The following is a 24,488-nucleotide window of genomic DNA, read 5'->3' on the forward strand; positions in this document are numbered from 1 at the left end:
AAACACAATCCTCTGATCGATTGGCGAGCAAGAACGGTCCAGTTTCCAGAATGTGTCTCTACTTGTCACCCTCCACCTGGTGTTGCACTGGCAGCAATTTCTTCAGAGACTCCCCAGTTACCTCCCGAATACCTAGAATACCAAGATGTTTTCCGGAAGGAGCAGGCTAACTCTCTACCTCCTCATAGGTCTTATGACTGCCAGATAGACCTGATACCTGGATCTACTCCTCCTTGTAGTAGAATTTATGCCCTCACCGAGCCTGAGAACCTTCACCTTCGACAATACCTGGATCAATACCTGGCAAATGGGTTTATTCGTCCTTCCAAGTCCCCTGCCTCTTCAGCTTTGTTCTTCGTTCCAAAAAAGGAAGGAGACCTTAGAACTTGTATCGATTATCGCTCCCTGAACCAGATCACCGTTAAGAATAGATATCCGTTACCTTTGATCCCTGAACTCCTGGACCAAGTCAGAAAAGCATGCATATATACAAAGCTGGATCTTAGAGGAGCTTACCACTTGGTACGAGTAAAAGAGGGCGATGAATGGAAGACGGCCTTCCGCACCAAGTATGGGCTATTTGAATATCAGGTCATGCCCTTCGGACTTTGCAATGCCCCGGCCGCCTTTCAATATTTTATGAACGATGTCCTCAGAGAGCTCATAGATGTGTGTGTTGTTGTTTACATCGACGACATTCTCGTTTATTCTTCATCGGAATCTGAACATCGGAAACACGTGAAAATGGTCCTCGAAAGATTGCGTCAACACAAACTTTTCGCTAAGTTGGAAAAATGTGTTTTCAACGTGACTGAAGTTGAATTCTTGGGATTCATATTATCACCTGGCGGAGTGCGTATGGATTCAAAGAAGGTCGATGCAGTTCTCAAATGGCCATCACCATCCTCCGTAAAAGGTGTGCAAAGCATGTTAGGCTTCGCTAACTTTTACCGCAGGTTTATCCCCGAGTTCTCTCGAATAGTCCAGCCCATCACTGCCTTGTTAAAGAAAAACAAACGTTTTGAATGGTCTACCGAGGCGGAACAAGCTTTCCAGGATTTGAAGACTAAATTTATCTCTGCACCAATCTTAAAACACCCTCGCCCCGAACTCCCCTACATCGTGGAAACTGATGCTTCAAGCCTTGCCATGGGGGCAGTTCTATCACAAAAGGACCCGGTAACCAATCAGTTGCATCCCGTGGCATTTTGGTCCCGCAAATTCTCGCCTCCTGAAGTCAATTACACGATTACTGACAAGGAACTTCTGGCTATCAAGTCTGCCTTTAAGGCTTGGCGGCATTATCTGCTGGGGGCCCGACACACCGTTACTGTGATTACGGATCACCGAAACCTGCAATATTTGAAAACCGCAAAAGCCCAATCCTCTAGACAACTCCGTTGGGCATTATTCTTTGCCGAGTTTGACTTCATAATTACCTATCGACCTGGTACAAAGAACGGTAAAGCCGATGCCCTTTCTCGGATGGGAGTGGAAGAACACTTGATCAACCCTAAACCTGTACCAATCATTCCTGAACAAAGAATTCTGGGTGTAATCGCCACAGAATCCATAGAGGAAGTTAAGGATAAAGCCAGGCAACTTGTAACTCCAGCAGACATACAGAATTGGCATCTGCAGGGAAAGGACTTTGCAGTAAAGGACAACTTATTGTATTTCCAAGAACGATTATACCTACCCAGCACAGATTTACAGAAAAAAGTAATCTCTTGTTATCACGACTCTTTAATGGAAGGTCATCCCGGTATAGCCAAGACCTCAGAAAAGATCAAGCGCTACTTCTGGTGGCCGTCTTGGAAAAGAGATATCAGAGACTTTATAATGTCCTGTGGAGTATGCGCCCAAAACAAGAGTCAAAAGGAAAGACCAGCAGGCCTCTTACGCCCTATTGACATCCCACCTCGCCCTTGGCATACGCTTTCTATGGACTTCATCACCGATCTACCTCCTTGCTCCGGATACAATACGATTCTAGTAATCGTGGACTTATTCTCCAAGATGGCGCATTTCATTCCGCTCAAAGGCTTGCCAACAGCAGCAACTCTGGCCCGAGAATTTCTCGAAAACATCGTCCGACTGCACGGTTTTCCTTCGGTTCTAATTTCGGATCGAGGTAGTCAATTTATTTCTCATTTTTGGCGAAGTTGCTGTCGGTCGGCTCAAATTGATGTGAGACTATCGACCAGTCACCACCCTCAGACGGACGGACAAACCGAGAGGACCAATCAAACTCTGGAACAGTATTTACGCTGCATGCTGCAACAAACTGAAAAAACTTGGAAAGATATCCTTTGGATAGCCGAGTATGCCTACAATAACTCTGTCCATTCGGGAACTGGGAAAACCCCGTTTTTTCTTTTGTACGGCAGTCACCCTCGAACCTCGGAGTTGGATCCCCTCCAAGATCTTGAAACACCAGCAGTAGACTACCTGCATTCTACAATCACCCAAGCCTTTAAGGAAGCTGTTTCTCACCTTCAAAGGGCTAAAGAACAATACAAGAAAGGAGCAGATCAACATCGGAAGGAAGCCCCTCACTATCAAGTAGGGGATCAAGTCTGGTTATCCACCAAATATCTATCTCTAAAAGGGCCACGCACATTCAACCCAAGATACCTTGGTCCCTATTCCATCACTACCATAGTAAACCCAGTAGCGGTCAAGTTGGACTTGCCCCCGCACATGAAGATACATCCGGTCTTCCACGTCTCTCTATTAAAACCTGTGCAACCTCAAACCCGACTAACCAAATCTCCAAAACCTATCCTAGTTGATGGAGAACTCGAGTTTGAAGTCAAAAGCATTCTGGACTCCAAGATCTCCAAATCTAAACTATTCTACCTAATTGACTGGAAAGGCTACGGCCCCCAAGAGAGATCCTGGGAACCTGCTGAATATGTCCACGCTCCTCGCCTAATCAAAAGATTTCACCGAACATTTCCTGACAAGCCAAAACCCCCGGAGAAGCCCGGTTTGGGAGGGGCCTTGAGGGGGGGTACTGTCATGATCTCTGCTTCCAAAAGGTCAGGGTTTTCCCAACTCCCTTGGAAGCAGATCCATAACCCAGGTTCCGAGTGCCAACCAGTCCCAATTGGGACCTTTTGGACCCAGTCCTGGCGCCAGTGGCACCAGGCTCATAAATATGCCCAGTCCCAGCGCTGGAAGCGCCGGGCTCATAATGCTTGGGTGGACTTACCTGCAGCAGACCATGCTGCTTACTTGCCTGCCAGTTGAGCCTCTGATCCTCTTCTGTTTGGAACTACTTTTCCTGTTGGGTGGGGCTGGAGCCCCTCCCTAGATTCAGAACACTGGAACTCTTCTGGAAGGCAGGAACTCTTTTCTTACCAGGAACTCTTTTCTTACTTAGGCGTGGCTGTGGAAGGAGACACCTAAGCACTACAGGAGGCTATTTAAACCACACCCGGTGGATGAATCTTGCTTTGCGTTATTCTGCACCCTCTGCAGCAGAACGCTCATCGTGTCTTCTGCATCCGGGCCTGGGCCTAAGGAAAAAGGCTTACCATCCTGAATCCAGTCTTCAGCAACACCTATAAAGACAAGAAAGAACAGGTTAGCATTCCGGCATCTGAAAGGCAAAGGCTTACCTACTCTTCGTGCGCTCCGGAGGTCTTCACACTGCATTCCGGCATCTGAAAGACAAAGCAAGGTGCGTTTAAAGACATTGGGGAACGTTAATACTCACGTGCCATTACTCCTTTCCACATCTAACCCAGTGGGTATCCCGGCACCCTGCAGCCGCTCGAAACTTGTACCTGCAAAATAAAAAGACAGTTAGAGCGCATCGTGAAGCTGGCAACAAGCGCTTACTTACGTGCTTCCAGGCGCTTCTATTCATCACACGGGCTCCATCTTCAACTCACTTCAGCCCATCATCCGCCATCGCCGGAACCCTGCAAAACAAGAGACATCATTATTAAAGACTTTAAAGACATTTGAGTTACTCGAAACTTACCGTTCGTGCAGTAAACGACGGACAGCAGTCCTCTGGAGTCAAGAGGCCTGCGCTACCTATCCAGTGAGGAAACTGGTTACAGCACCCTGCCCCGAGGCAGATGGAGAGCTCGGCATTCACTTACCTAAGGTGAGAGCGTTAACCTGTGGGGGTCTACAGGAGAGGAGAAGAGGAAAGAGATAGGGACACCCCAATAACCCCAGTTCATTAACCCCGTATTTTCTATCTGCAGACATCTTACTCTGCACGTCAGGCATACAGGGCACAGAGGTCCAGCCCAAAGAGCCAACCGGGTGCTGCACATCACCTTTGAAGATACGGTAGTCGCCCAGTCAAGACCGGCGCCTCTGCGAGAATCAGGTGAGCGTTACAATACTAAAGAGTAGTATAAATATAGTGTTCTTGTGAATGGCCAGGAGACCCCTGCCATCAGAGACACTGGAGCCAGGATAACTGTGGTGGATGAATCATTTTTCAAGGTGGAGGATGTTGCTAAGGCACCCAAACGCCTGACCAAGTTAGCTGGATGCCCTGTGCAAATGCTACCCCAGTTACCAGCTCTCATCCAGTGTAATGATATGACTGTCAAAATACCTGTTAGTGTGCAGAGTGAAGTGCCTGGGAGAGTCCTGTTGGGTATTGACCTGAACACTCTTGGAGTTGTGTCAAGCACCCCCAGGCCTCCCAGTAAGAGGAGACAGGAGCTCAATAGGCCTGCAAGGGAGAGGACCTTGAGAGGCTCTCCAGAGGAGTTGATAGAGGAAACTATCACTCCCACCCCACAGGAGTTGCTCACTGCTATTTCTAGGAAGACAGAGGCAGAGGGGAAAACCAAGACCTCTAGGAAAAAGTCAGACAGCACCCCTGTGCTACCAACAAGGACAACCCCAAGATTGTCCAAGATCACACCTGTGATCTCTCTACCTGCTGAGGCAGAGTGTGAGGTGCAACCTTGTGTGGTTGAGCCAGTTTCTGAAGAGTCAGATCTAGAAGAAGACATTGTTTTAGTTGGAGATCTTGACCCTGTTGACCATCCTGAGCTGCAGTCTTTACTGGCAGAAGGTGGGCCCAACAGGGCAGACTTCAGCAGAGGACAAAGAGAGTGTCCTACTCTCGAGGGTCTTCGACAACAGGCTGCTAACCAACTTGATGGGCAAGAAGTTGGAAAGCACAGGTTAAGCTGGGAAGATGGCCTCTTCTACAGTGAACCGACTGAGTCTATCCCTGGGGACTGCAAAAGAATTGTAGTCCCCTTGCTAACAAACTCCAGTTCCTACAGTTAGCCCATGAGATACCTTTGGCTGGTCATTTGTGTTTCAAAAAGACCAAGAAAAGGCTCTCCTTATACTTCTACTCGCCTAAAATGGGTTCAGAAGTTGACAAATTCTGTAGGAGCTGTCATACTTGCCAAACCTCTGGCAAGAGTGGAGACAAGAATGTGGCACCCTGGTGCCTCTCCCAGTGGTGGGAGTTCCTTTTGAGAGGGTGGCCATCGACATTGTTGGTCCCCTTGACCCTCCCACATCTTCAGGGAACAGGTTTATCCTGGTTGTAGTAGACCATGCTACAAGATACCCAGAAGTTATACCTATGAGAACTGTTACGGCTCAGGCTGTGGCTAAGGCTCTACTTGGTATTTTTACCAGAGTAGGGTTTCCTAAGGAAGTGATATCTGACAGGGGATCCAATTCTATGTCCCACTACATGCAAGCCACGTGGAAAAACAGTGGTGTCACTTACAAGTTCTCTACAGCCTACCATCCACAGATAAATGGACTGGTAGAGAGGTGTAATCATACTATGAAGAGCATGATAGGTGCGTTAGAAGGACCCCTTAAAAGAATGTGGGACCTTCTATTGCCATGCCTTCTCTTTGCATATAGAGAAGTCTTTCAGGAGGGAGTGGGTTACAGTCCCTTTGAACTTCTCTATGGCCATCCAGTCGGAGGCTCCTTGGCCCTGATTAAGGAGGGGTTAGAGAGTGCTCCATTCCTCAAGACAGTCAGAGTGACTGACTATGTGATAGGTCTCCGGAGGAGAATGTCACATATAATGGCAGAAGCAAGTGATAACTTAAAAGCAGGTCAGGCTCTGGTCAAACATTGGCATGACCAGAAAGCCAGCATGGTTGAGTTTACTCAAGACCAGCTTGTATTAGTTATGGTGCCAACAAGGCAGAGGGCCTTGCAGGACAAATGGATAGGACCCTTCAAGGTTGTGGGCAAACTTGGAGAGGTGAACTATTTGTTGGATTTAGGCAGACCTAAGGAGGCTCCCAGAGTCTTTCACACCAACCGTTTAAAGGCATATGTCTCGAGACCAGAAGTAGGAGCTTTGCTTCTGGCTTCAGCTCAAGAGGAGGATTGAACCTCTACCTGACCTCCTCAGAGACCAACCTTTGGATGAGAAAATCGAAGGAATCAATCTCTCTGCTCAACTGACTTCTGAACAACAGGAGGAGTGCAAAGTTCCGTTAAACCAGTTTGTCTCCCTGTTTTCACTATCACCAGGCTTGACCCCTTGGGGCCAGCATGATATTCTCACTGGTGACTGTTTACCTGTGAAAAGACGAGGTTACAGAATGTCAGAACATGTGAGATCCCACATCAAAGGAGAGGTCAACAAGATGCTTGATCTTGGGGTTATAGAGCCATCTACAAGTCCTTGGTCTAGTCCAGTTGTTCTAGTACCAAAGGCAGGATCCAAGGAGTTGAGATTCTGTGTGGACTATAGAGCTCTAAATGCAGTCACTAAGACTGATGCCCATCCTTTGCCAAGGACAGATAAACTGGTGGATATACTTGGCTCATTTGATCTGACATCAAGCTATTGGCAAATAGCCCTGACAGACCATGCCAAGGAGAAAACGTCATTCCAACCCCAGCAGGCCTCTACCAATTCAAGGTTATGCCTTTTGGACTAAAGAATGCATCTGCTACATTCCAAAGGATGGTCAATCAAGTTCTGAATGGGATGGAGGACTTCTGCATGGCATACTTGGATGACATTTCAGTGTTCAGCCCTACATGGAAAGAACATATTGACCACTTAGGATATGTTTTGTAGGCTCTTGAACAGGCCCATCTGACCATAAAGGCAAGAAAATGTCAAATTGGTAAGAGCAAAGTGGTCTACCTTGGTCATGAGGTAGTAGGGGGTAAAATAAGGCCATTGCCTAGCAAAGTACTAGCTGTACAAAACTGGGCCACCCCTACTACTCAAACCCAAGTGAGAGCTTTCCCAGGTCTCACTGGCTATTACAGGAATTTCATAGAGAACTATGGGACCATATGTTCTCCCTTGAATGTGATCTCCTCTCCAAAACTCCCTAAAAAGGTTAGATGGAATGAGGAGTGCACTCAAGTCTTTGAAAACCTGAAGAAAGCCCTTTGTCAAGCTCCAGTCCTAAGAGCTCCTGATTATCACCAACCCTTCATTGTGCAGACAGATGCATCCAATACAGGTATAGGTGCAGTCCTTAGTCAACTGGATGAGAAAGGTAGGGAGCACCCCATTTGCTTCATCAGTTGGAAACTGAAGGTGGGCAACCATAGAGCGTGAATGTTGTGCCATTGTGTGGTCTTTGAAGAAGTTTAGACCATACTTGTATGGATCTACTTTTGTGATTCAAACTGACCTCCAACCCTTGAGATGGTTAATGCAAATGAAAGGGGAAAACCCAAAACTTCTGAGATGGTCAATCTGCCTGCAAGGGTTTGATTTCACCATTGAGCACAGAACAGGATATCACCACCAAAATGCTCATGGTCTCTCTAGGATGTTTTTAACCGACTAGAGGTAGAGATTCATCCAGGAGTGGATTAAATCCTCATGTCCCTTAGTCTGGGGCGGGGGGAGTGTTAGGGAGAATTCTCCAGAATGGCTAATTCCCCTTACCTACTGAGTCCCTCAGCAGCTTTGCTGGATTTCTAGGATTTATTTTTTTCACCTGGTAAGAGTGTGATCCTTTTTCCCCACTCTCACATGTGTTTTTCTGTGTGTGTTTTACCTTTTTGTGTGATCTTGGGCTATGGAGCCTCACCTACTCCATAGGTATCACCTTTTTAATGTGTGTTACACAGCACCTTCAGTGCAGTGACACAGGGTTGTCTTTCAGAGTACCCACTGACTCCATTTTTATGGGACTGACTACTGTCTCCCAGAAACATGTAAAGTTACCATTAACTTTATTAAGACTCTTTAAACCACAGACCCAGTACACCCCATCTTACATGGAGTATTGGAAAGGGTTAATACTTATCCCTTTTTGTCTGTTTCTCTTGGAGCATTGTTTCGCTCCATTTTCATCAAGACTTGGCTGGTGGCAGTGTTAACTACCCGATTTTTCATACCGCGGTTATCTTAAATAACCATGGTATTGTTTTAGGCTATCTTGGCAGCCTCAAACTTAAATCCGCTTGACCATATACGTTTTGACACAGCTCCGGCTGGGTTTATTCGCCATTTCTTTTTGTAAAAGTCTTTCTCGTGTTTTACTCTGCACGCCAAGCCAGGTTTGGTCCCTTTGTTTGCCGTCTTTTCGCGGGCTTCTACACAGAAGCCCTCCTTAAGGCGCCTGAAAGTCTGGGTAGGCAGGATGTGAGGGAGGGGTCTTAGGACCCCTGCCATGGGTTCCCTTGGTAACCCAAGTCACACTCCTGTTTGATTGGCTAGGTGACTGTCCGGCCAGGACAGCCACCCTGCTGTGTGATTGACAGCCAGGCTGTATGAATGGGGGAAAATTGCATAAAAAGCAGGTCTCTGGGATTGGAAAGGCAGAGTCGCAACTGGAACGAAAGAACCAATGAGGAGCTGACAGAAGAGGACCACTACAATGACTGAACCGCCCGGTTAAGCCCTGCTGCAGCTCTGAATCTTCAGAATCCAACGACAGAGAAGATCCTCCAGGAATCCTCTTCCCTTGAGCTGGTGGGACCAACTAGTTTGCCCAAACTGCAAGCCAGGACTCCCTCCTCTGGTCGAATTCGTTGTACAGAGCTACAGTGGGCTGGATAGCCAGGAAGGTCAGACCTTGCTTGGGTTTTAAGAGGCACACCTTTTATTCGTTGTTTTGCTCTGCTGCTGTTTTTTTCCCTGAGTAGTGCAGGACCCTCCAGTCTTCCTACTTTGTGTCAGTCCAACAGTCGCGTCAGGAACCGTGAGCCTGCAGGAACGACCAGGAACGTCCGCCTCAGCTACAGCTTCTTCTCCATTTAAAGGTACTGTGCAAATCCGGTTGTTCGTTTCGTTCAGCCATGGTGAAGGTGCTTGAAACCTTTCGCTAATCCGAGGGCTTGTCCTTCTCTTCTCTTTAAACTAACTTTTCTGCCGACCAACTTCGTCCGGAACTCTTGGAAAAGACTTAACCGCAAACTCCCCTGAACCGTGTGATCTTGAGCAAAAGACTTTTGTCCTAGTGACTTTGGCCCTAAGCCTATTTTGTTTGATCCTATCACTGGAGTTCCTCTTTCTAGATTGCCCTGCTTACTCACCTGATGGTGCTGCCCAATTTCTGCCTAACTTTGTCTTTCCCTCCCTTTTAAATTTCTGGAGTGCCATTTTGCTCCCACTTCATTTGTGAACTTAACTTGTCTGGAACCTATTGGGAGTGGTGTGGTGTATTAAGAGTGTGATTTTTAAACTGCTTTACTTCAGTGAAATGTTATACAACTGATGTGTAAATAAATGTATATTATTTTACTCAGAAACCTTGAGTCAGTGCTTGTTTGAATCATAGTAATTGCTGTTCTTTGTGTAACTATTTGATACTGCTCACTTACTCTTGAGATAAGCCTGGCTGCTCAGCCATCGCTACCACTTCACTGTTTAGTACAGGCTTGTACCAAAGGTGAATTTGTATTGTCACTTGTAGTCTTAATTGTGTGTGGTTTTCCCAAAGGGTACTGCATATAATTCTGCCTAACAAATACCCTCAGGTTTCTCACTGTGCCTCCTGGCTTCGCATTCTCCTTCTCCCGTTCTTTGCCAGTGCTTGGGCCAACTAAAGGATTCTATTCCTTTTCTCTTTGTACGGCTCCTCCTGCTGCTTCTGACGGCTGTTTTTCTACATGCCCCCCCCGCTGTTCCACCAATGAGGCCCGCTCTCGCTTGTCGGCTCCCCAGCTGAACTCCTTTGGAATTCCTGTGTAGGTCAGTTGCACTTCATTGAGCCAATCACCTACGTAAGAAGCTAGACTGCTCACTCTGCTTCTCGTGGGTAATCCCCGTCCTCCCGGTGATGATCTTCTTCCCAGTACCAGTTTCTAGATTATGTGTGAAACACTTTGTGTATTTTGTTCTGTCAGTCTTGTGATGTTTTTTGGTTTGACTGATTTGGCAACACAATACATTAACCCTATCTAGAGAGGGGGACGGAGTATTTAGGGTTGAGTGTATAAGAGTGAAATCATACCGTGTTCTCTGATAATGGTCGTCCCTAATCCCATAGAAGGATTCTTACCCCATGTGATTCTCCCTCTGTGCACCACCCCTAATGAGGCTATTTTACTGTTGATACCGCTCTGGCCCCATGAGAAAGGTCTCCGCATAGGGGAGAAGGGACGACATCCCCAGATTCGTCACAATAACCATAAGCCATTTCAGAGGTTTGTGGTCTGTCTGGATGGTAAATGAGACCCAAATATATAGGCGTTCAGTTTATGCACCACCCAAACTACCACAAACACCTCCTATTCAAATATGGCAATCTCGCTTATTCAAGTGCCTAAAAGAATACACACACGGTTGCCCTACCCCCTCAGAGTTTAGCCACGCTAACACTGCACCAATTCCAAACCCACAAGCATCTGTCTGTATGATGAACTCTAGCCCATAACCCGGGAGCTTAAAAACTGGGGCCTGGCACAAGCCATCCTTCAACCTCTTGAAGCAATTGTGGCAGGCAGAAGTGCAAGTATCTTCTTTGGCATCCTCTTAGATGTCATTGAGGGGAAGGGCAAGTGTCTCATACCCCTTGATGAAAGGCCTGTAGTAACTGGTGAGGAAGAATAAGGCCCTCAACTGTGTTTGGATAGCAGGGATATCCCAGTCCATCACTGCCTGGACTTTGGTCTGGGAAGGCTGTTTCTTACCACCACTAACTTGGTGTCCTAGGTAAGTAACAGTACCCTGGCACTTGGATGCCTTGATAGTGAAGATAGCCTTCTGCATGGCTTAAAGCACCGGTTTCAGGTTAGTTAGGTGGTCTTCCCAGGTATGGCCGAAGACAGCAATGTCATCTAGATAGGCAAAGCCTATCTAGTGGGGTGTGCATTTATCTTGGAGACAGAATTGAGCCCGCTGTAGTCAACACAAAAGCAGACTTTTGTTTTCCAATCACTGGACTTTTTAGGGACCAGTAATACAGGTCTAGCCCATGGGCTGTGGGAAGAATCAATCACTTTCAAGTGCATCATCTTGGAGACCCCCTCCTTGATGGTGTGTTTGACCATGGCAGACTTCCAGTAAATTCTGCTCTTCACTGGCTTACTGTCTCCAGTGTCAATATCATTGATTAACCAGTCCATTTTACCTGACGTCTTGTGTACTGGCCCAGCAGCTGTTGGCAGTTCTGCAGTTACTATTCTCTTATGTCTGGGGATATCTAGACTCCTTCCGGAGACCCATCAGTGGACTCTGTGTGCAACAAGTCTGAGCGGGGATCTGTCTCCTTCTCTGTCTCTTAGTCAATCACGAGAACCATCACCAAGTTGTCCGGGCTGTATGAAGTCTTCAGGCGGTTAACATGAAAGACCCTGTGCGTCTGCCTTCGGGTCTTTGTATCAATGAGGTAGCTAAACTCACTAATCTGTTCAAGCACCACACAGGGCCCAGTCCACTTGTCATGAAGGGTGCCAAATTTGACAGGCTTTATATTCCAGACCATCTGTCTGAGTGTTTACTGTCACTGTGGGCATCGTGTCATACCAGTGATGTATGACCTCATGAATGGTCTTCAGATTTTATATGCTCTGTTCTCTGTACTTGGCCATCTTGCATCTGAGGGCAAGGGCATAATCCACTATGTCGTGGGAAGGAGTTCGGGGATTGCCAGCCAATCTCCTATTCTCCCACCTCACCCTCCCTACCCCGCAGGTCAAGCCACCTCCGTCACTGCCACCCACCTTCTCGTTCACCCGACCCATGAAGCGCGTGTCAGTTGAGGCTTTCGCTGCCACCTTCTCACCCCCTCCTCCCCCTCCTGGCTGACTCTCACCCTGACACAGCCCTCTCCACACTCCACTCTTCTATATCTGATACTCTGGATATCCTTGCCCCTGTCATGATAATCCGCTTGAAACCCAAAGCCAAAACCCAAAGCCAAAGCCAAAAACCTTGGGGTCATCTTCGACTCTGCACTCTCCTTCTCCCCTCACATCTCTGACGTCTCTAAGAAGTCACACTACCAGCTGCACCTCCTTAGAGGTATTCTTCCTTTTCTCTCCTTCCCCCAGAAGCTCACTGTCTCCAGAGCCCTGGTCCTCTCTAAGCTGGACTACTGTAACAGCCTCTATTTAAATCTGCCTGCCTCCACTCTCCGCCCTCTGCAACTTATCCAGAACAGGACTGCGAGACTTGTCCTTGGCCTAAAGCCCACGGATCGGATCTCTCCAGGACTGAAATCTCTGCATTGGCTCCCAGTGGCTGTGAGGATTAAGTTCAAAACCCTCTGCATTGTACACAAGGCCTTCTGGGGTCTGGGGCCGCAATACCTTTAACTCTCTCTTCCTAAATATCTTCCTTTTAGAGCTCTTCGCTCATCTGCCTCCAACTCCCTCAGGGCCAATCTCTTCTCCAAGCAACGAGTTGGTGGCAGATCACTTTCTTTGGCAGGGGCCTCTCTCTGGAACAGCCTTCCTGCCTCCCTGAAACTCGAGGAGAACAATCTCTGGTTCCGGAAACACCTCAAAACCTTCCTCTTTGCTTCTGCTTTCTCTCCTCCCCTCCCTTGCTGAATTCCTGACTGAAATTGCACTGGTTACCCGGCCACCCTTTCTGATCTCTGGCCCAGGCCCCGTCAATTGCCCACCTGCACTGCCTCCCTGGCAACCCCTGCACTTGGGGACCGTTTTTCTGTATCCCTTCAGTCCCCCTACCAGCACTTATGTCTGCACTTCCTTGCACTTGCCACTAGCTGGCTGTTTTATTTGTCTTATTTTATCTTATTTATTCCACTTTCCCATGTACTGCACTTTTCCCTCTCCCTTCCCCCCATGCACTTTTCCTTTTCCCCCCTTCCCATCCACTTGCGCGATCTGAATGACACCTGGCCTAGTAGGATCGTTGTCTGTCCTCCCTTTGTTCCCCCCTTGCCTCGTCGCGCCTTGAAACACTTGTGTATAGGCACGTTATAAATGCCATATCATATCATATGATATCATCCTTTCTGCACCAGGCTTAGATGACCCCTAGCAGGATGACCAAACAGAAGCTCAATGGGGATGAACGCTGCAAAGCTTGGTGGCACCTTCCGGCAGACAAGCAGAAGGCATGGCAGGAGATTATCCCATTTTCTCCTCAGATGCTCTTCCAAGCTACATGTCATTTTGAACTGCTCAACAAACCCATTTGACTGTGGGTGAACAGCTGTGGATAACTTGTAAGTAACCCCACACTGATTCCCCCCACAGCCTTCATATATGTGGATATGGAATTTGATTCACTGCCAGAAATGACTTCTTTGGGGAATTCTACAGAAGAGGATATCCCTATTAAAGCCTTCACCACCACTGGTGCTTTGAGGCTTCTCAAGGGTACACCCTCTAGCTACTGGGTGGCGTTGTCTACCACAACCAAGATGTCCTGGTTACTTGATGAGGAGGTCTGAGGATCCAAAGGGCCCACAATGTCCATACCTATTCCCTCGAGAGCCCGCCCATCCACTGGTCCTGGAATTAAGGGGGCCTTTTCTGCCCTGCCAGACTTACTGGATGATTGGCAAGTCTGGCAGGACCTTAATAACCCCTTGATTTCTACATCCTTCTGGCGCCAGTAAAAATGGGTGGACGATCTGTCAGCTATATTGGCCACTCCTAAGTGGCCTGTCGAAAGAACGTCATGAGCCAAGCCAATAAGAACCTCCTGTGACATTGGGGCACCAATAACCTCTGGTTGGCCCCTGCCACGGGATTCTTAAGCTCAGTGTACCATTCTCCCAGTACACCTTGACACCCCCTGAGCCTGTTTTTCTGCCTGCTCACATAGATCTGCCAGAGTGGGAGTGTTGCGCTCAGTGCTTAATTCGTAAAAAAAAGAAGTGCCAGTGCCCAAAAAATATTGGCTCCATAATGCGGGCGCGCTGCCTGGGCCAGTTCAGTGCTAGACCTAGATCGGCCCACCACCAGCCCATCACACTGCTGCTGCTCCATGTCACATGTTTGGCGCTGCAGCAACTGCTGGCACAGGCTAGTAGTGGGATGGATGGGGAAGGGCAAGGGCACACATGGGTTGAGAAAGTATAATGCTTTAAAGTTGGAAAACACTTGTTGTGGTAGGTGTAGTGGTTCCAGCATTCCGGCAACCCCAGAGGCAAAAGAGTGCATTTGAACACACTTCTAAGTTCTAGACCACACTAGTTAGACGTCTGGACCATACTTGCTGTCCTTGAAGTGATAATGCATTGCCTGCCCGTGGCCATGCTAATCCCTATGGCCATTCCCACTCATTCCTGCCTCTGCCCGCCCAATACACCTCCTCATGGGAACTCTTTGAGCTCTCATTACCATTAAACTTTGCACTGGAATTGCCTGCAAGTGTTTGTTTAAAGCAGTCTTCTGAGAGTTAATGACTTAAAATTGGAGTTGTAAACACGACAGTAAAAATGTCTTACCATGCAGTTCCTTCAGCCATTCAGTTTATAAACACACTGCATGTCTTTCACTGAAGTCCTGTTTAAAACAAACATTGGCAAAGCCAACATTTCTGGCTTGTGCATAGGTTTTAAGCTTTTGCCAGTCAGTGCTATTGGATACCAAGGTACCATTTTGCACAGAAGCCTGTGGCGCAAGGACGGCAAGCAAGAATTCCAAACACATGCCACACCAAGACCGTATATGTGGGAAGTTGATAGCGTTAGTGTGAAGAGTCCCAGGGAAACATGGCCCTGTGACAGCGAGGGACGCGTGTAAAGATGCGTATCAATGGGGCAGCCTGTGTGGGGAAAGAGACACACACGGACAGCACTCGAGCAGCATTTGATACAATCAGAAACCTCACTGGGTAGGTATGCGTGACACCCATAGAAGCGACGGTGTGTGGTTAGCCAAGGAACCGGCCGTCAGGGAGACTTAGAGTTTAGCAGAACATGGGGAGACTGCCAGTGCTATGGTAGGTGTATTTGCATAGCGCTCATATGGCAAGCTTATGCCTTCTAGTGCTTCTAGCAGTCTGGGACGCCATCATATAGAGTGCAGTTTTTCAGGCGCATGAAGTTGGACATTGTTAACAAATGGCATGATGACGTTGCACACTGGCACACATTTGGCAGGTGTTATCTTTTGAACATGGGATCAACCCAACACAGCAGGCGCAGCAGAATAGCTTAACATCCACAGGCGTGCAGATCCAGGGTGCCCTCCCCTGCACTTTGTTTGCCAGCTAAATCAGTGAAAGGCACATGACTCAAACTTTTCTCGGGTACCCATGCCCTTTACCACTCCAGCTATGAACACAATCTATGATCGCCACCTTGCACGCCTGGCATGGAAAGTGGCTTCCACACACACACAGGGCGGCCGTAATTGCAACAACACCCCGTGGATTCAGGGGTGAACTGGCCTATGGGGAACTCTGGAGATTTCCTGGGAGGCCTCTGCAGCCTCGGCCTCTTTTGTGTGGTATTTTAAATGTTCCCATGGGATTTGTTGGCCTGAGCAGGGGGATGCACGGAAGAAACTATTTACAGTTTGGACATCTCTGAATAGTTTCAGGTGATGTCCAAAGCCGTGCCCGTGTGTATGTGCGAGTGCGCGCGTGCATGTGAGACTGTTTTCTGTTTATTGTGTCCATAGGAGGCCTCCTGTGCTTGAATTGGAGACTTCACCTTGGCCAGAATATATATCTTGGACTGCAGAGTCTCGCTTTGGCTGTGGGGTGCTAATCTTGCCCAATCTGCTTTACTCCAGTATGAACTGCTCTTGAAATAAATTTAACCAAACTGGTGCCACTCCTTTTTTGATATATTGCATATGGGATGGCAGAGATGCGGTGTCCAGCGGCCAATCAGAGGTGCCTGAAAGCTGAAAGGGCCCAGTCTGTACATGCAGGTCTATACAGAGCAAGAGAGCACCCGAGGACCCTACCCAAGAGAATACAGATGTAGGGCTAGCCTTTGATTAAAAGAGGGGACCCGACCCAGCATTCTATCAGTGCAGGTTAGTGATAGTGCTGCTATCATTACTGCAGTGTCGTCATTATTGGACACTTTGGTCATTCAATTAAGTGTTCTCCAAATCTTAGTTCTCATCTTAATTGAACACGTCTTGTCCTTGTTGGCACGCACAGGCGGTGCATGGACACACAGGTTTAAAAAACAGGTGGGGTGACCCGGCGGTGACCTGACCTTCTGCAGTGAGCACAGCACGTGGACACTGCAGGCCAGGCCAGGCAAAAAGAATAATACACTGGTAACCGTGCGCAGGCAGGCTAGCAGCAGAGTTTTGAATGAGTGCCTGCCAGTGCCCAAAAAAGAGTGTTGGCTGCACGTTCTCTTTTCTCTTACACTCCAAAAACGTTTGCTCTGCTGCAGTGACATAGCAAAAGGTGACACCTTCTCACACTAACCAACACAGGAAGGGCCAGGTGGTCTTCTACAATTGAAGACAAATGCTACATTCCTGCTTCAGTTCCCACAGCATAGGTGTCGGAATTGATCTGCATTCGAACATCTCATACCCATTAGACACCCGCCTTGTTTCCCCCAGGCACACCACGTCTATAATACCTAATCCCCCACACTAGCGTGAGATGGGGGTTTAGATTCTATTAAAGACAAGGAGGCGAATATTATGCATTAGCTTTCTTTACTCTGACATACACAGCAGCAAAGAAAATAAAATTTGTATAAACTTTTTCTAAAATTTTGTAACACAACATCAACACATTACATTTATAAATGTCCCATTTCAAGATGGTGGACAGGTCATGTCCCCCTGGGAGCCAATGGGCATGCAGCCAAGTCCATAAATGTCTCTGTCAACAATAACAAATCCTCTTTCTGAAGCTGTTCTTTCAAATATGTTACTGCAGCCATCCTTAACACGATTCCATGAACGACGATTCCATGCACCAGGCAAACTTGAAACTCCTCAACAGAAGCAGAACCAATCTCCTTAAAGCCGGACCTCTCAACCGAAATATGAAACAATCAGAACACAATTAGGGTGGGTGGTACAATAATATTCGCCTCCTTGTCTTTAATAGAATCTAAACCCCCATCTCACGCTAGTGTGGGGGATTAGGTATTCTATGGCAAGACAGGAGGCTCCTATTATGCAAGTTCAAAGCCCTTGCAGAACATTAACCGCTACGTGAGCAATGCGTTTATGATAAAACGTTTTGACAGTTGACTCTCTTCACCAATCAGCTGCTTTAAGGATCTGTTCTAAGCTGCCGCCCAAAAAGGCGGCTTTAGAGGCCATAGCACCCCTAACAGAATGGTGCCCGAACGAGGAAGTGTCAACTCCTGCCTCCCACATAACCCATTTAACCCATCTGGCCAAAGTGGAAGGGGATACCGCTTTATGGGGCTTTCTATAGGAAATCAACAGCTGAGAGGTATTAGGATGTCGCAGACTTTCAGTTTTTAACTCAAAACATTTCAAACATGCTATAACACACAATTTATTGTTTTCAGGGAAGGCCGGATAAGATATGGAGGAAGTCATGTACTTAGTTCTTCGTGAAACAAAAAAGGTAACACCCTGAGGGGTAAACATTTTATTATCCACATCTAAAGCTCTGATATCGGATACTCTTTTAATAGACACTAGGCACAACAACATTGCTAACTTGAAAAAAAGTTGTTGCAAAAACCGATCTTCATTAGGAGGCCAGGCTCCAGAGAGATCCAATGCTAAGTTAACATCCCAAAGAACTGAATACTTAGGCTTTAGAGGGATTTTAATACGAATAGACTTGAGAGCCCTACGTACCAAGAAATGTCTACCCACTGGTTCCCTTTTCACCAACAGGTGACCTGCAGAGATAACCGACCTGAAGCCATAAATGGTCCTGTAAGCTTTGCCCTCTTTAAACAAACCCACTAAGAAATTAACCACCTCTACAGGAGGGGCAGTAATAGGATTGATGTGCCTACCCACACACCAGCTAGTCCAGCGGTTCCACGCTGAAGAGTATCCCAATTTGGGAGAGGGGGCCCAAGAGTCTCTGATGACTGACATAGAGTCCTGCGAAAGGCCTCGGAAGCACCAGGAAGCGCTGAAATCTTCCATGCCATAAGGGAGAGGTGCCCCTGAAGGACCAACTCGTGAGGAAATCCTCCTGGGTTCGTTAGTAACTGAGGATGAAAGGGAAGAAGACGAGGAATGTCTACTGAGAGCTCTAGGAGAGCCGGAAACCATGTCTGGGAAGGCCAAAAGGGGTTTAGAATCATTAACGTGACCTCCTGCCGGCGTACTTGAACCAAAACTCTTGCTATCATTGCAAAGGGAGGGAAGGCGTATAGCCTCTGACCTGACCAATCCTGAAGAAAGGCATCGGTAGCTAGAGCGCCAGGATCCGGTCTCCAACTGAAGAACCTGGGCACCTGACAATTTAGCCTCGAGGCAAACAGATCTACCGTAAATGGACCCCAAAGGGAGTCTATCTTGCAAAGAGGTTCCTGTCTAACATCCAGTCGCTCTTGTCTTGGAGGTGTCTGGAGTTCCAATCCGCTACCTCGTTTCTGATGCCCGGAAGGTATTCTGCCCTTAAGACAATATTGCGGTCCAGACAGAAATGCCAAAATTGCTTCGCCAGATCCGCTAGGACCTTGGACCTGGTTCCTCCCAGATGATTGACATATCTCACTGCTGAGACATTGTCCATACGCAGGAGCACACAACAATTCCCCTGATCTTCGAGAAAACTGCGGACTGCAAAAGATCCCGCTAACAATTCCAGAGAATTGATATGGAGTTCCCTCTCTTCCTCCGACCATTTACCCCCCGGGGAGACCTGGCCTAGCCTGGCTCCCCAACCTGCTCTGCTGGCATCGGACTCCAGAACTACATCCGGGGAGGGACCAAAAATTGCTTTCCCATTCCAGGCCTCCATGTGTTGGAGTCACCAAAGGAGTTCCAATCTGGCCTCTGGGGACAGTTCCACCATCTGAGAGTAAGAGAGACATCTGCGCAGATGCCGAGCTTTCAGGCACTGCAGCGCTCTGTAATGAAGAGGGGCTGGGAAAATTGCTTGGATGGACGCAGACAACATCCCCACTATCCTTGCTAATATCCTCAGGGAGATTTTGTCTCTTTTGAGAATACCCCTGATCTCCTTCTTTATCTTGGATAGCCTGCTGACTGGGAGGAGCAGGATGCATTCTTTTGAATCTATATCGAAGCCTAGAAACTGGATACATTGCGTAGGCTGCAATATGGATTTTTTGGCATTTATCACAAACCCCAGGCTCTGAAGAAGAGTTATCGTGAACTTCAGATGAGAGAGCAAAACCTGAGTGTCCTGGGCTAACAGGAGCATGTCCTCTAGATAAATAATTATCCTTATCCCCTTGGACCTGAGGAGAGCCATCACAGGCCTCATCAACTTGGTGAAGCACCATGGGGCCGAGGACAGACCGAAATGGAGGGATGCAAATTGCCAAACCCGACCCCCCACTGAAACTGGAGGAACTCCTGGTGTGGAGGAAACACGGGAACCACTAAGTAAGCATCCTTGAGGTCCAACTTGACCATCCAATCTGCCGGAAGGAGGGTGTCCCTGAGGAGGTGAATTCCCTCCATCTTGAAGTGGTGGTAAATTACAAAGGAATTGAGGGCTTTTAAATGTATCACTGGGCGGAACCCCGATCCGGTTTTTGGACTAGAAATATGGTACTCAGAAACTGGGATGCCCTGTAAGAGGCTGGTACCGCCGCTCCCTTGGAGATGAGGTCCTTGACCTCCACATCTATCAGTGACTGCTTTATTTTGTCCAGAACCAAAGGGGCGGGAACTAACAGCTGGCAAGGAGGGGGTAAAACTCTATGCGATAACCTTGGACTGTCTGCAACACCCAGGGGTCCGATGTGAGGGATTCCCACTGTGGGAGAAACCTGGCCAACCTGCCTCCCATACCTTTGACGGAAAAAACATTTAACACTCGGGAAAATACCTGATGCTCCTCTGGACCTCCTGGTACTTCTGCCACCACGTCCTCTCCAACCCGAATTTTGTTGCGGGAAGAATTGGGTGTATGCACCTCGAGCAGAGGATGGATTCTGGGTGCCTCGTGAGGCAAACTGACGGGGGCAGGAATGGCCCTGGGAAAAGCGGCTGGAAGAGCAGGCTCTACCTTATCCGGCCCTGGGGAAAACCTTTTGCGTGAAGACCTTTTTTATATTGGTCTGGGCCTTATCCAAGGCCGTGAATGTATGGACATACGCAGAGAGATCCTTAAGAAAACTCTCACCAAACAAATTCCCCTGAGCGGAAGGGCCTGCTTCCCTCTCTGACATATCCGCCAGCTTTGAGTCCAGTCTCATTAGTAGAGACTTGCGCCTTTCCTTTGATATAGCCGCATTGGCGTTGCCGAGCAGGCATACAGTCCTTTGTATCCAACCCCTTAACATGTTTACATCGACAGGGGAGTTGGAGGCCGCCGCCTCCTCAGCCATCTCAAAAATCTGAGTGACAGGACCCAGAACATATAAGAGCTTGTCCTGACAGCTGTGCCAGGCCTTGTCCACCCCCTTCCTGGGGTCTTTGCCTTTCTGAGTCAAGAACACAGCCATGGGCTGATCAATATCAGGAGTACACGCCACCTTGTCCTGCAGGACTGGCCTAGGGCATTCTGATCGTAACTTGCTCCTGTCCCCTTTAGGTAGCGGGCGCCTAACCCAATACTCTAGGAACAAGGCAATCTCTTGAGAGGGTTGCCACTCTGCTGATCTGGGATGCAAAATGAGGGCCAGGTCAAAAAAGGGGACCCCATTAATGTCTAATACAGGACCTTGCTGTGTGGGAACGGGAGCCACCTTCCTCTTATGCCTCTTAGGGGGCGAATCAGAGTCCTCAGAAGAATCCGAGGAAGAAACAGGTATAGGGCATATCTGTGCGGGGAGCTGGGCATAAGAAGGCCAAGGGGTTGAGGAAAGGGGCTAAGACTCATCCCTCTTGCGCTTTTGGGCTCTACCAGGGGAAGAGTCAGGGGAAGAGACTGGGCGAGGACTGAGTTGTCCTGAAATATGGTTTGTTTTTCCAGTACACTTTTTTGGGGCTTGGGGCTGTACAGAGGGGCCAGCACTCTGGGGAGGGTGAAAATCCGCTATGCGGTTTATTAGCCTGTCAAATGCCGAAGCCAGTGTATTATTAAGGCCAGACAAGGATGAATCAATGGATGACTGGATAGCCTGCTCCACTGTAGGCTGTCGATTCGCCTGCCCCCCCCCATTATCTGTTTTCTTGGAAGAGCGCACCTGAGTACAGGCATCCGCTGAAGCAGGGGCAACATTATTATTTCCCATGCCAGACTTATCCATCATTGGTCACCACAGAAGTGTAAAAACTTCCAATCAATGCAGCCGAGCAGGCTGTGTGCTAAAAAGCACCAAAATTAGCCGAGCAGGCTTAAACAAAGGAAACAAACACCACAACTGAGTGAAAAACTGGTGACAGCCGAGCAGGCTAAATACACACCCGAGCAGGGTGAAAGGAGGGGGAGCAGCCGAGCAGGCTGAGCACAAAAGGAGCACAGAATGAAATAAGGGAAGCAGAAAAAAATGAAATCTAAACCACTCCTTTTACGGTGCAATGAATTAATGAAATGCTCCTGCACCGTGACACAACCCAGGCACAACCAGGCAGGCCTAGCCTGAGTGTCTCCTCTGATACGTGAGCAGCGTATATAAACAAACACGCACTGCGTGTGAAACAAAAGCCAGTAATCTGAAATGCAGTGAACCGTGTCAGGAAGAGGCCAAGCTTCTTTAAACAAACAGTATGAGTCACGGGCCGGCTGCCAGAAAGAGCGCGAACTCTGTGAAAGGCCCGGCTATTGAAAGAAACACCCTCTCATGAGGGAGAATTTCACACACGTGTCGCTGCCTGGCTTGGAAGGCACGCGCGTAACAAATGGCAAGAAATAGCAACAAATTGAAAGGGGCGCGAACGCCCTGCTAAAGCAAAGGAACAATGAACAGTTTAATTAGCAGGCGCCCGCTCCACACGGAGCGGCGTCACAAAGTAACACCTTCACAATGAAACACTCCTGACCACAGGAAGGCGTTCGAACGAACGCAAACTTTAAAGAAAATGAAATGACAATTTCTATCCTAATGGTTTACAAAAGCACTCAATATGAAATGAAATACCACCATGAACACTCAATATAAATGTACAATAAGGCACGAGCTAGAGAGAGTAACTTAGCTGTGTCAATCAGCAGCAAAGAAAGAGGATTTGTTATTGTTGACAGAGACATTTATGGACTTGGCTGCATGCCCATTGGCTCCCAGGGGGGCATGACCTGTCCACCATCTTGGAATGGGACATTTATAAATGTAATGTGTTGATGTTGTGTTATAAAATTTTAGAAAAAGTTTATACAAATTTTCTTTTCTTTGCTGCTGTGTATGTCAGAGTAAAGAAAGCTAATGCATAATAGGAGCCTCCTGTCTTGCCATAGAATCCCCCAGTGCCAGACTGCAAATAACTCAGCTCCGCGTACCCCAGCTCTGCTTCTATCATTCATGGGCTTCTCCGTTGGGTGAGCAGAACAGGTAAACATTGTAAAATAAACGAGAATTATACTGTAATAAAACACGCAGGAATTATAAAGTAAAGCTTCTTGCACACTGTTGGTACGTTAGTCAACTTGGTGACACGTAGCGCTGTTTAAAATTCAAATACGTTAAATGTAGGTTGCCTCCAGGAGTCTGTGCAAAGAAGACACCGTTTCTTCCCGTCTAGAACTTTCCTTGTACACATTTTTCGCATGAAATGTATTGTGAGTCCTATTGAAGTTAACAAAACACAACTCCCAGAATGCACCCGTTTGTTAAATGAAAGCCCAGCTCCATCCCCATGTCATATCGTCACCCTAGTTTACATTTTAACAAACACTAGATAACAGACTTATCCGACCTCCATTCTAAACAGCAGGCAGAGAATAAACATTCAGCGTGGAAAGGTTGTGTGGCCATCGGTCAGTGAAGGGGAAGACGGGCAGTTTATGTACTCACTGGAATGAGAACGCAGCACAGCTCCTGCCGACACACTTACCACCAGACTCCTCAAGGGCGGCAGGGCTTCGAGGAATAACAAAGTACGCTGAAATTCCTTCCAAGTTTCAGGTCATCGAACGTGAACCGAAAACGGGTCCAAAGCACACTTGCCAGTCTTCCAGAAGTTGCTTTAAATACTGCCTCTCAAATCCCAGTTGTTCTGGTTCAAGCTGCTCCGTGATTCACACAGGGCTATGTGGGCTGCAGTTCCTGGTAACCGGGGGGTTTAGTCAGGGGGAGGGCAGGGCTGTCATAACCCAGCCGAGTTTTGTGAGCACACACAGCGGAATCCCACAGAGCTGGGCGCTGTGTGTGCGAGCCCTAAGAGGAGCCAATAGTTCCGGGCCTGGAATGCTGCATCCCGTAAGTGCGTCGTCGCCCTTCATGGGAAAGTGAAAGACCGAAGGGAATTATTCCCCGGCCTGGCAGGGTGTGAACCAAGCCACAGTGGGGATAATGCACTGTAATACATACTTAAAAAGGTGCACTTAAAACCCAGGCTTGAAATGTGCAGGGCAGGGGAGATCAAGTGCTGGCATGGGACCACACGTGCAGGGAGGCTGAGGCTCTGCTGCTCTCACGAGTCGACTGCAGTCGACTGCAGCCACGGTGGCGCCGAACAGACCCACGTGACCCCACATTTCACTGGATCACAAGAGCAGGATGTGAACAGCAAATGAAAACTATACATTCTGTGTTACTATACAACAGAATGTTTGTTTTCATTGGCTGTCCTTGTTGTGAACTCCCAGGCCCGGCGCCAGGCCCTGCAAGCAGAGCACAGTGACTAAATGATTTATGATGGAACTGGAAGCTTAGGAAAGTTGAAACAACAAAGCAATTACACTTGGCCAACAAGCCCAATCAGGTTCCGGTGCCCAAAAAAGACTGCCGGTGTTGGCCACCGCCTATCACCGGCACAAATTAAGCACTGGTTGCGCTGCACCTGGCAAAGGTCAGCTTGGATGGGGCCTACAGCTGAAGGAAAGTAACTTAGATCTGGGCTAGGCACCAACCTTTCACCATCTTCAGCTGATAGCACCCATGGACCCT

Source organism: Ambystoma mexicanum, unplaced genomic scaffold (assembly GCF_040938575.1).
Source record: "Ambystoma mexicanum isolate Mex_15411 unplaced genomic scaffold, UKY_AmexF1_1 Mex_scaf60, whole genome shotgun sequence".
In the NCBI taxonomy this organism is placed as follows: domain Eukaryota; kingdom Metazoa; phylum Chordata; class Amphibia; order Caudata; family Ambystomatidae; genus Ambystoma; species Ambystoma mexicanum.